Source organism: Peromyscus leucopus, chromosome 22 (genome assembly GCF_004664715.2).
Source record: "Peromyscus leucopus breed LL Stock chromosome 22, UCI_PerLeu_2.1, whole genome shotgun sequence".
NCBI classification, from domain to species: Eukaryota; Metazoa; Chordata; class Mammalia; order Rodentia; family Cricetidae; genus Peromyscus; species Peromyscus leucopus.
Genome location: NC_051081.1, coordinates 14,186,612 through 14,195,738, shown reverse-complemented (window position 1 = coordinate 14,195,738; position 9,127 = coordinate 14,186,612). Strand labels below are relative to the sequence as shown.

Below are 9,127 nucleotides of genomic sequence, written 5' to 3'. Positions count from 1 at the left end.
CTATTCTTTTCTTTGTACATAGCGAATTTTCAGCGAACATTGCATACAATGGCGAAGGCTGGCAGGCACATATGGATTGAGTTTTATAATTATTCTCATTATTATTTGCACAAAAACAGAGCACAGCTACCCTGTGCCAACCCTTCCTATGATCCCAGTACCTTGGCATCACTCAGAAACTGGTTTCTGCTTTTGTGGCTTTGTGATTTCCTTTAGGCCAAAACAACACCTGCCCTTGGTCTAGGCGATTGCGCAACCAGCAGGTGGAAGAACACTTAGCAGACTTCCTAGTTTACAATAGACACTTGACACCTTGCTGTGTAGAGCTAAGGTTTGAGATCCAGAGCACTAATAGACCTTGACTATGAATTGAACTTCAAAGTTGGTGTCTCAATTTCCCCAGTGCCAGCTTGGCTCACTCTGGCTCTGTAATAGCCTCCCTGACAACAACTGGCTTCTTTAATTACATTTGAAAAATTCTCTCCTCCCTGGCTATCCTATTCTTCCTGACCCTCTGTTGGCTGCTACAGTCTGCTCTAGAATACACTTTGCTCTGTGATGACAATCCTTCTTCTTCTTCTTCTTCTTCTTCTTCTTCTTCTCCTCCTCCTCCTCCTCCTCCTCCTCCTCCTCCTCCTCCTCCTTCTTCTCCTCCCTCTTTCTCTTCTTCTTCCCCTTCTTCTTCTTTTTACTTTAGGCATCATCAGTTTATTATAAAAGAGAGGCATGGAAATTATTTACATGATGAATAGTTCAGAACATCAGCGGAAGGGACAGTTTCATGTGACACCATTTCAAACAGGGATTTCAGTCCACTTACTTTCCAAGAACGTCACCATCTCTAAGTAAGAAATAATCCTTGTCGTCTAGAACAATTTGGCGCCTCTGTATTCTGGGAGAAGAACTTTGTCTCCGACTTTCACACTGACTGATTGACTCCACCCCCACAGCCACTACTGTTGCTTGCAATACTTTTCCTTGAGACCTTTCCAGAAGCATAATGCCACCTTTGGTCACAATTTTGGTGGCACTCCTTTCAACCAATTACTCTGTCAAAAAGCGGGAGAACTTTCTGAAAGCTTGTCCAGCCATGACTCCCGCTGCCCAGCTCAAACTCTGCACTTGGGCGGCCGCTGGAAAGAGAGTCCTGTGGGCTGGCTCGGGACCCAACACATTGACAGTCTACTTCCTGAATGCAACCTACACACCGACTCTGTTCAGATCAGGACCAGCTCTGCAGCACAGCCCCTCAGTCCCTTGATGATCCTTTTGATCCTACCCTGCTCCATTTCAGCATTCAATTCTTCAATCTATCTCCTGTACGTGCCCTCCTCCCTAAATACACCTCCTGCCTTGTATCTATCACCTTGCACCCTTGCTGCACTAAGGTCCATGACAACAGTAGGCCTCCTGACTACACTCTTTTCATATTGCACCCTGGTCCCTAACTCATTCTTTTTCATTACTCCTTCTTATGATAATACCCAGTCTCTTAACTATAGTCTATTCCTTGACAAACCTTAAACCTATGACTTCTCCATGTCTCTAAATATACCTCGTCCCCTCTCCTTCCTAGAGCTCTGACCCCTAGAAAGTCCTTTCCTCCTGAATCCTGCCCTCTGTTCCTGGCCACACTCTTCTGTCTGATGACACTGCTACCTTGTACTGTACTGGTTGTTACTCGTGTACACACAGTTCAGTGCTGCACTATGCTCAGCAATTAGCACACTCTGTTCTGACTGTGTCTGCTGCAGCAGTATTTGCCTTCCTGGCTTTCCTACACCCAACTTATGCTCTTGACTTTCTCCTCTGACCTCACACTCACCCCTACAAGTCTCACTATAACTGGAAGAATGATGCACACATGTTAAATATTTTGGGGTTGGTCTATGAAGGTTCTGCTGCAAGTGCTCACCTGAAGTGGTCATGGAAAAGCAGTCATAGACAACAGTAAACACATGTGTGCAGTTGTGATCCAGAACTCTTTATGAAGTCATCTAGCAGCAGGACTTGAAACGTGACTTAGAGATCTGCAGTATCTTTTAATCTCTAGTATGGACATAGCCTTTTACCACAATTTTTACCATCTAACACAAAGTTTCTATTTGCTTACAGGCTACATTAAAGTAACATATACATGATTGATAAACTATATATTTTAGGGAGAAAGAAATGGAATTAGACCTAGTTGGATGATGGTGAGCGGCGGCTTTAGCCAAGATACATTGTACATGGTTGTGGGATTTTCAAAGAATAAATAAAAATATTTAGTAATAAAATTAAAATACTGGAATAAAAAGAATACTTCCTTGGAAAGTTCCTAGGAAAAAAACCCCTAGAAACATTGACAATCTAGTATGAAACTTCTCTTGTTAGTACCAAGGACTACATATGTAAGATCATTCAAAAACTGTAGCAAGGCTAAGATGCCTCCTGGTCTCTGTATAACTCCAGGAATTCCATTGCTGACTGTATCCCTATCAGAACAGCTTAGAGAACACAGGAATCACTACCACAGTGATAAACCTTCATGAGAATGCATCTCACATCCTTGGGGACATAAGGTATTGATGAATGGGATACAGGGGGAAAACAGAGACTCAGTGTTTGAGATATAGTTATGGACAGTGTTTTTCTGATCAGGGCTCACATCAGTGTCAGGTCCCAAAGAACCAGGGACAAATGGCTAACTGTGGGGCCTATTGGCATACCAAAGCACAGGCAGTCCTCCACATTCATTCAGTGGCACCTCTCAGCTCTTCTCACCCCTACCCCATACCCTAAACCTCTCCAGCCCAGGGCTTTGTTTCCCTTCCCCCAGCTTCTCTTTCCCATAGAACCCTGCCATTTCCGAAACTGGCTCCTTTGGTTCTCTTGGTCCACTTGCCTACTTCTCTATTCTCTTCCTCTCTTGTTCTTCTCCCCCATCCGCTCATCCCCCACCCCTCATCCCCCCCCCCAAATCAGGCTCAATTCAGATGTCTTCCAAATATTTCTGGTTGTACTCTCCATCATAGCTATAATAGAATCCTCCTCAACCATAGCTTGGAGCAGTCCTGTCCAAATATGATTCAATCAGATGCAGATTTTGAACTAACTATTGGGTATAAACCTAGTGCCTTATTTCCTGATTGAAATTCTTAAGCAGCTTATTGAACTTCTGTACCTCTAACTTGAAATGTTAGATATACTGATGGTATGATATTGGGACTTGATACAAGTTAGCAATTATGATTACAACTGTCTAGGTCCTGGGGCTGTTTGCTCTCTCATGTAAAGGTTATACATAAATATAATATTTCTATAATAATGACTCCTGGAAATTTCTGGGTAGTTCAGGTCATTACTTTGCAATTTTGGAGGAGGAGGAGGCCAATTAGCTCCAATGTATAAATAAAGAATTTGAATCTGTAAAATTTTAGGTGTTTTGTCTTTTTATTTTTGCTAACCCATTCAGTTCTTTAGTGTGTCAGGGGGATTATTTACCATTCTCAAACAGTTAGAAGAGAAACATTTATCTGAGTCATGTCTAATGACATCTTAGTAGAAGAACATTTCTCAAAATGTTAGACTTTTGGCCACAGGCAACTCAACCCAAGTTATTTATAAGCTATTGAAAGATTTGGAGCTTTTACTGGCAGTCAGCTTGTCACAAAGAAACCTCTCCACTTCAAAAGCACGCTTTTCTTTATTTATTCTTTTGTGTTTGAGAGACCTTTAGACAAGCAAAACCCCTTTGTCTGACAATTTGAAATACAAAATCCACGCGACCTTGACAAGGCACTGTAGGGCTTGGCTCTTGTGTCCCATCTGCAGCTTCCTAGGGACATCTACTTTCTCCATCTTCTCTGTCCACCAGACTTGGCAGGATCGCTGCTTCTCCATCTCCCCATGCTCTCTGCTGCTTCCAGGTCTTTCAGGTGCATCCTGCCAGTAGAAAGCAAACCGTTGATCCCTTGCCAATGGCATTGACATCTGTGCTCCAGGTTGATATCACTTCTTTGAGGAAGTGTTTTACATCCTCCAAGACTGTAGTTTGGTGCTTCTTTCCCATGATCCTCTAGCACCAGTTACTACAATTATGTAAGTGTCACCTTGAAAATATTTTAAGGCCTTTGTCAGCAAAATGTAAGTTCCATGGAAGCATAAGTCATGTCTTCTTTGTTGCCAGCTCACTCCTCATGCCTAGCACACCTCAGTTTTAGCTTGATGGGCTAACATTGCAGCCTGGTTCAGGTGCCCACAACCAATGCCACATCTTACAGAATTTTGTGAAGAGAGTGAGAAGAGAGCACCGTGGTGTAAGCAACTGAACTGCCATTGGGAATAGTAAGGGGACTGTTTGTCTCACAGGACAGGACAGCCTCAGAAGTCCAAGGAACACAACACACTTTATGTATCGGCCTAAGGAAACCATGATGGGTTTCCCTTTTTGTCCTCCTAGTGTGCCTTTGACCAGAAATGCCAAGTCCTTGTCACAGTTCTGGCACCGAAGGCAGTGCTGGTGCCTGTAACAGTGACACTCTGCTCCAGATTGCCCACGGTCATACAGAGAGTCCTCTGCTGGCTGGTGGCCCACTGGTTCTGTGGAATTGCAGAGTGCTCAGCCAAGGCTGCACACTGGCTCTTTTTGGTGAAGATGTGAACCCAGGGGTATTAGATAGAACTCCCGAGGGGTGGGGGACTGACGGCATTGTCAAGAGGTTATGGAAGCAACCAAGCACTTTATATTACTTGCACACATTTTCCTGTTGTGTTTGCATCTTAAGAACATTACTGTCCCCATTTCAAAGCAAATCCAGCTACTGTTCATATGCAGCTTTTCCATGATATTTTTTCCTCCCTACAACTTGAGTATAACACATAGCTCTCTATGACTTTGGATAGCCAATGGGAAATAATGGAAAGAATAGAAGGAAAAAATACCTGGGGTGGCCAGGTTGCAGTTCTATGTTGTAAGTATCAAAGAGCAGCAGGACTGGCTCTCATGGTCTGTTGCATCCAGGGGGTGGAGTCGTGCATCACACCATTGACAGGCACCACGCCATTGTTTCACCTGCCTGTCCTAGTGGGTTTCTAAAGAGCCTGCTATTTAAATTTTGTGGGGAGCTGAACATACTCTCTCCCTGAACCTCATCGGAGTACCCAAGGAGAGAGAGAAGAGGGACAGCAGATAACAGGGAAATAGCATTGTCTGGCGCTTTCAGGGTTGCATCTCATTCTAGGGATCCAGCCTCTGTTTTCTGGCAGGCAACAGATCTGAAACCAACACCAAGCCAACTATTTCCTGGCTATGTTTTCTAAACACTTAACGTAAATACAGCTCTGTCATTTCACCAGCGTGCAACTTTAAAACATTTATTTCTAAAGCTTTGAAGAATGGACAGCGAAGTCAAGGAAAGAGGACCAAAGCAAGACACACTATTGAGGGAGAAGGATGAACGGGATCATGGAGTAGAAATATCCTGAATAATCAGTCATTAGACTACGAGAATAAGAACATTTCAAAATTCATTTTGAAAATAGAAACAAATGTAGGTTTGGGTAAAGAAGAAGGAGCATGAATTGAGATGTTGGCTCAGTAATTATTGTGCATTATATTAGACAGCTTTCTTATAACAGAGGCTGCAGGGTCTAGGTTCACTGAATAGCAATACCTAATTATATCAACAGGGATATCACTATCCTATGCAGCATAAGCCTGTTCCATGAAAGGTTTCCATGTTACACTCGAGATTAGCAATATCTTTAAGGCATACATGCACAAGCTCTTTCACTACAGACCTGAGAGCTACTGAGGCACCAAAGGGAACACATTTGTAATCCTCTACTTTATCTGAATGATTTAATCATGCATATTTTTCCAGAGAGAAAAACTCTCCAGTTTAAATGGCAAGTTAAGTTCTAACAATGATTTCAACTAACTAGACTTTTCTTATAAATTGTCTCTTTTGAGACAATTTTTAGAATTAGTACCACAAAATTACACAGTTCTGGGCAACAAAAAAAAAATTAAATGAGTTTAACTTAGCGACATTTCTATCTCAACATCTCCTTGGAGCCTTTTTAAACTAGCGTTTCTTCAGGGGTTTGAATCACGTTTCCTTTTTATTCTTTCTATGTTATTTTCTAAGAAGCAACCAAAATAGGAACTTGGGATTGAGGGCGATTTATTCAGCATCGCTGAGATTCCATTCCCGTGTCTGCCACATCTAGATAAAAGGCCACTTGCCTACTGAAAGGATTACACCTATAATTTGTTGTCTGTGAGGCTGCCACAAAGCAGGTGGTCAAGGAAGCTGACTTTTCAGCTCCCCTTCTCCTTCACCCTCCTTCTTTTTCTTGTAGATTCAAGGTGTCATGTTCTTCTTAATTTTGGTACATCCTCCTGCTTCTTTCTAGCTCTTTTTGTCCTCTTTACTCAGTTATATCTTTAAAAAACATTTTTGCTACATGCGTTTGTTCAGTGTGTATGTGTGTGTGTGTGTGTGTGTGTGTGTACACACATACCTGTTAGTTATTTGGCGGCACTCTTACCCTGTGAGGAAATATCACGAAACACGACAGAATCCACTAACAAGAGTTTTATTAAGATAAGAGAGACAGACAGGTGTGCTCAGGCCTGCAGAAGAACACGTGCATGAAGAAGGAAGCCGGGAATATGGCGCCAGCTTATAAAGGCTGGGTCTCACACTGGTACACAGGTTGATGTGGCTACTCCACCCATGCACATAGATCACATGACTGAGTTGCCCGCTTTATGCAGCCATGCAAAGCCACAGGGTCCTGGTCACTCGAAACATTTTGACCTGGAAATGGCTATTTTGACCTGGAACTGGCTAGGCAGAAGTCTGCTGGACATGCCCAACCGTAGGGGCATGTTGTGAATCTATCAATACCCTCACCAGGGTACTTGTGGAGGTCAGAAGACAATGTGAGAGTCTGTTCTCTCTATCATGTGGTTCCTGGAGATTGAACCCTTCATGTTTGGCAGCAAGCACCTTTATCAGCTGTGCCCTCTCTCTTACACGGCCTAGTTATGTCTTGAGCCTGGTTATTAACTTTAGTAGTAACCAGAGTGTTAAATGTAACAAAATGATCATGTCTTAAAGATAACCTTACATGGGAATATGGGGATTAACACTTTCACAAAAGTTAGATTTCTGGGAAGACATTAGAATCAATTAATCAGGGAATATAAGCTGGTAGGGAGTTAAAGGATGCTTAAAAGGATACTGGGTCTCATGATCAAGCTGGGGAGGTCACTGCTACCCACAAATGTGTGTATTCAAGGGGGGCATTTTCTCCACAGGGGAAGAGTCTATGGCTTTTCTAAGTGGGAAATATGAAGCTGCCTTCCCCAAAGAGATGGAGAACATTAAGGCTTAGAATTACCCAACATCTCTTCAAGTGAGCTTAGAGGGTTTAATGCAGAGCTCTATAACTCATTTGATCCCAGCAGGACAAGCTCACTAGAAATATAACATCTGTTCATCTAATGCCCTTCTCACTGTGTAAGTCTCATTGTCTGATTTCTTGAAGTGAGCCTTAAAATTTTCAAACAGGCACATAAAAAGGAGCACATAAGCACTACACACGCACACATACACACACACACACATCTCTTTCACCAATCAAAACAATTTTCTTTGCATATATCCATTCATTCAATCAGTAAATAATTATCAAATGTCTCTGATGGTCCTGGCACTGTGTCAGGTAATAAAGTAATGGGGAAATTCAATACATTCTTATCCATCACAAAAATGTGCTTTCCGGTGTCCATTATGGATTGCAAACAAGTGATTACACAAAGGTGGTCTCTTTCATATATGGAACTCACTGCTAGGTAGAGTCTTTGTCACACTCATATTCATTTTACTTTTAATAGTCATTATCCCACAGAGAGACCGCCACGTCTCTCTAATTTGGTCACATCATGTTTCTTGAACTACAGGGATCTGTCCAGGGTTGGCATGTGACTCAAATTGGCCCAGAGAGATTCTGTTTCTGCTTTTCGAAATCTGGAGTAGAAAAGAGTCTAGAGTTTCTGTCCATTAATATGTGCACCAGAAGAGTCAAAGCCAAGCTGAGGCAGGCATAAGTAAAAAGGAGAATACAAATCTCGTGGTTTAATTTTTACTTCCCAAACAGGCTGCTGATAGTGACCAAGGATCTATAATGTTTAGGTGTAGAAAGCACACAGATATTGTTCAATGTGCATATTATCATGCTATATCACCACACTTAGATTGGAATTCTGTTGCATGTCATTTAATATACCATTGTTATGCAAGAGTGCAAACGCATGCTTATAAACCATGGTATTTGTTTTCAAGGAAATAGAAAATGATGGAGAAGGACCTAAAACAATGGGAGACATTCATGTAAGAAGGATGAGAAGGCTGCCCCAAGGAAGTGCACTTTAACTTAATAAGCAGGATAGGATTGATTGTGGAAGTTAGTAAGGAAATGTGCTGCAGGTAAACGAAAGCCAAGGATCTGGTGGGGAAGCAATGGGGGCCAAGGCAGCTGGGACTAGTCTGCAGACCCAGCTGTCATTGGCCGTTTGCTCTGACCATGGTTATAAATAGTAATGCACCCTACATATGTATCACACACCTAACCTTTAAAAATGTTACTCTCAGTGTATGCATGTTTGTGAGTGTTTGTGAATTAAGTGTGTATGTTATATGAGCACATGTATTTGGGTACATGCACCTGTGCTTGCGACCACCTGTGCTCATATGGAAGCCACAAACCTAATTTGGGGGCAATTTTTCAAGACTTAAGCAAGTGACCCCATAATCCTATGAATAAATATAAATGAGATAAAATGCAAAAACAAAGAATAGCACATTCTGTATTTTTGCTTTGAATATATGACTTACAAAGCCTGAAGGAAGATATGTTCACCAAAACTTCTTAAGGGAAACAATATTACCTGTTAATAAAATAGAGGCTCATGTTGCCTGAATGTAGTTTGTAAATTTGTATCTATGGAATTCTAAAAGAGAGTGGCTGATGCAAAGTTTCTGAAAAAGAAAACATTATTTTTAAAGTCTAGAATATGAAAGGGTAAAAGGAGATAATTGAGAGCATAGCACTTGAAATATTTTAGATCTCC

The 9,127-nt window shown here is 41.8% G+C and overlaps 1 pseudogene; it reads right to left on the bottom strand.

Annotated features, from left to right (window-relative positions):
• Positions 1–807: 807 nt before the first annotated feature.
• Positions 808–1,092, bottom strand: LOC114709636 (annotated as a pseudogene).
• Positions 1,093–9,127: the final 8,035 nt, after the last annotated feature.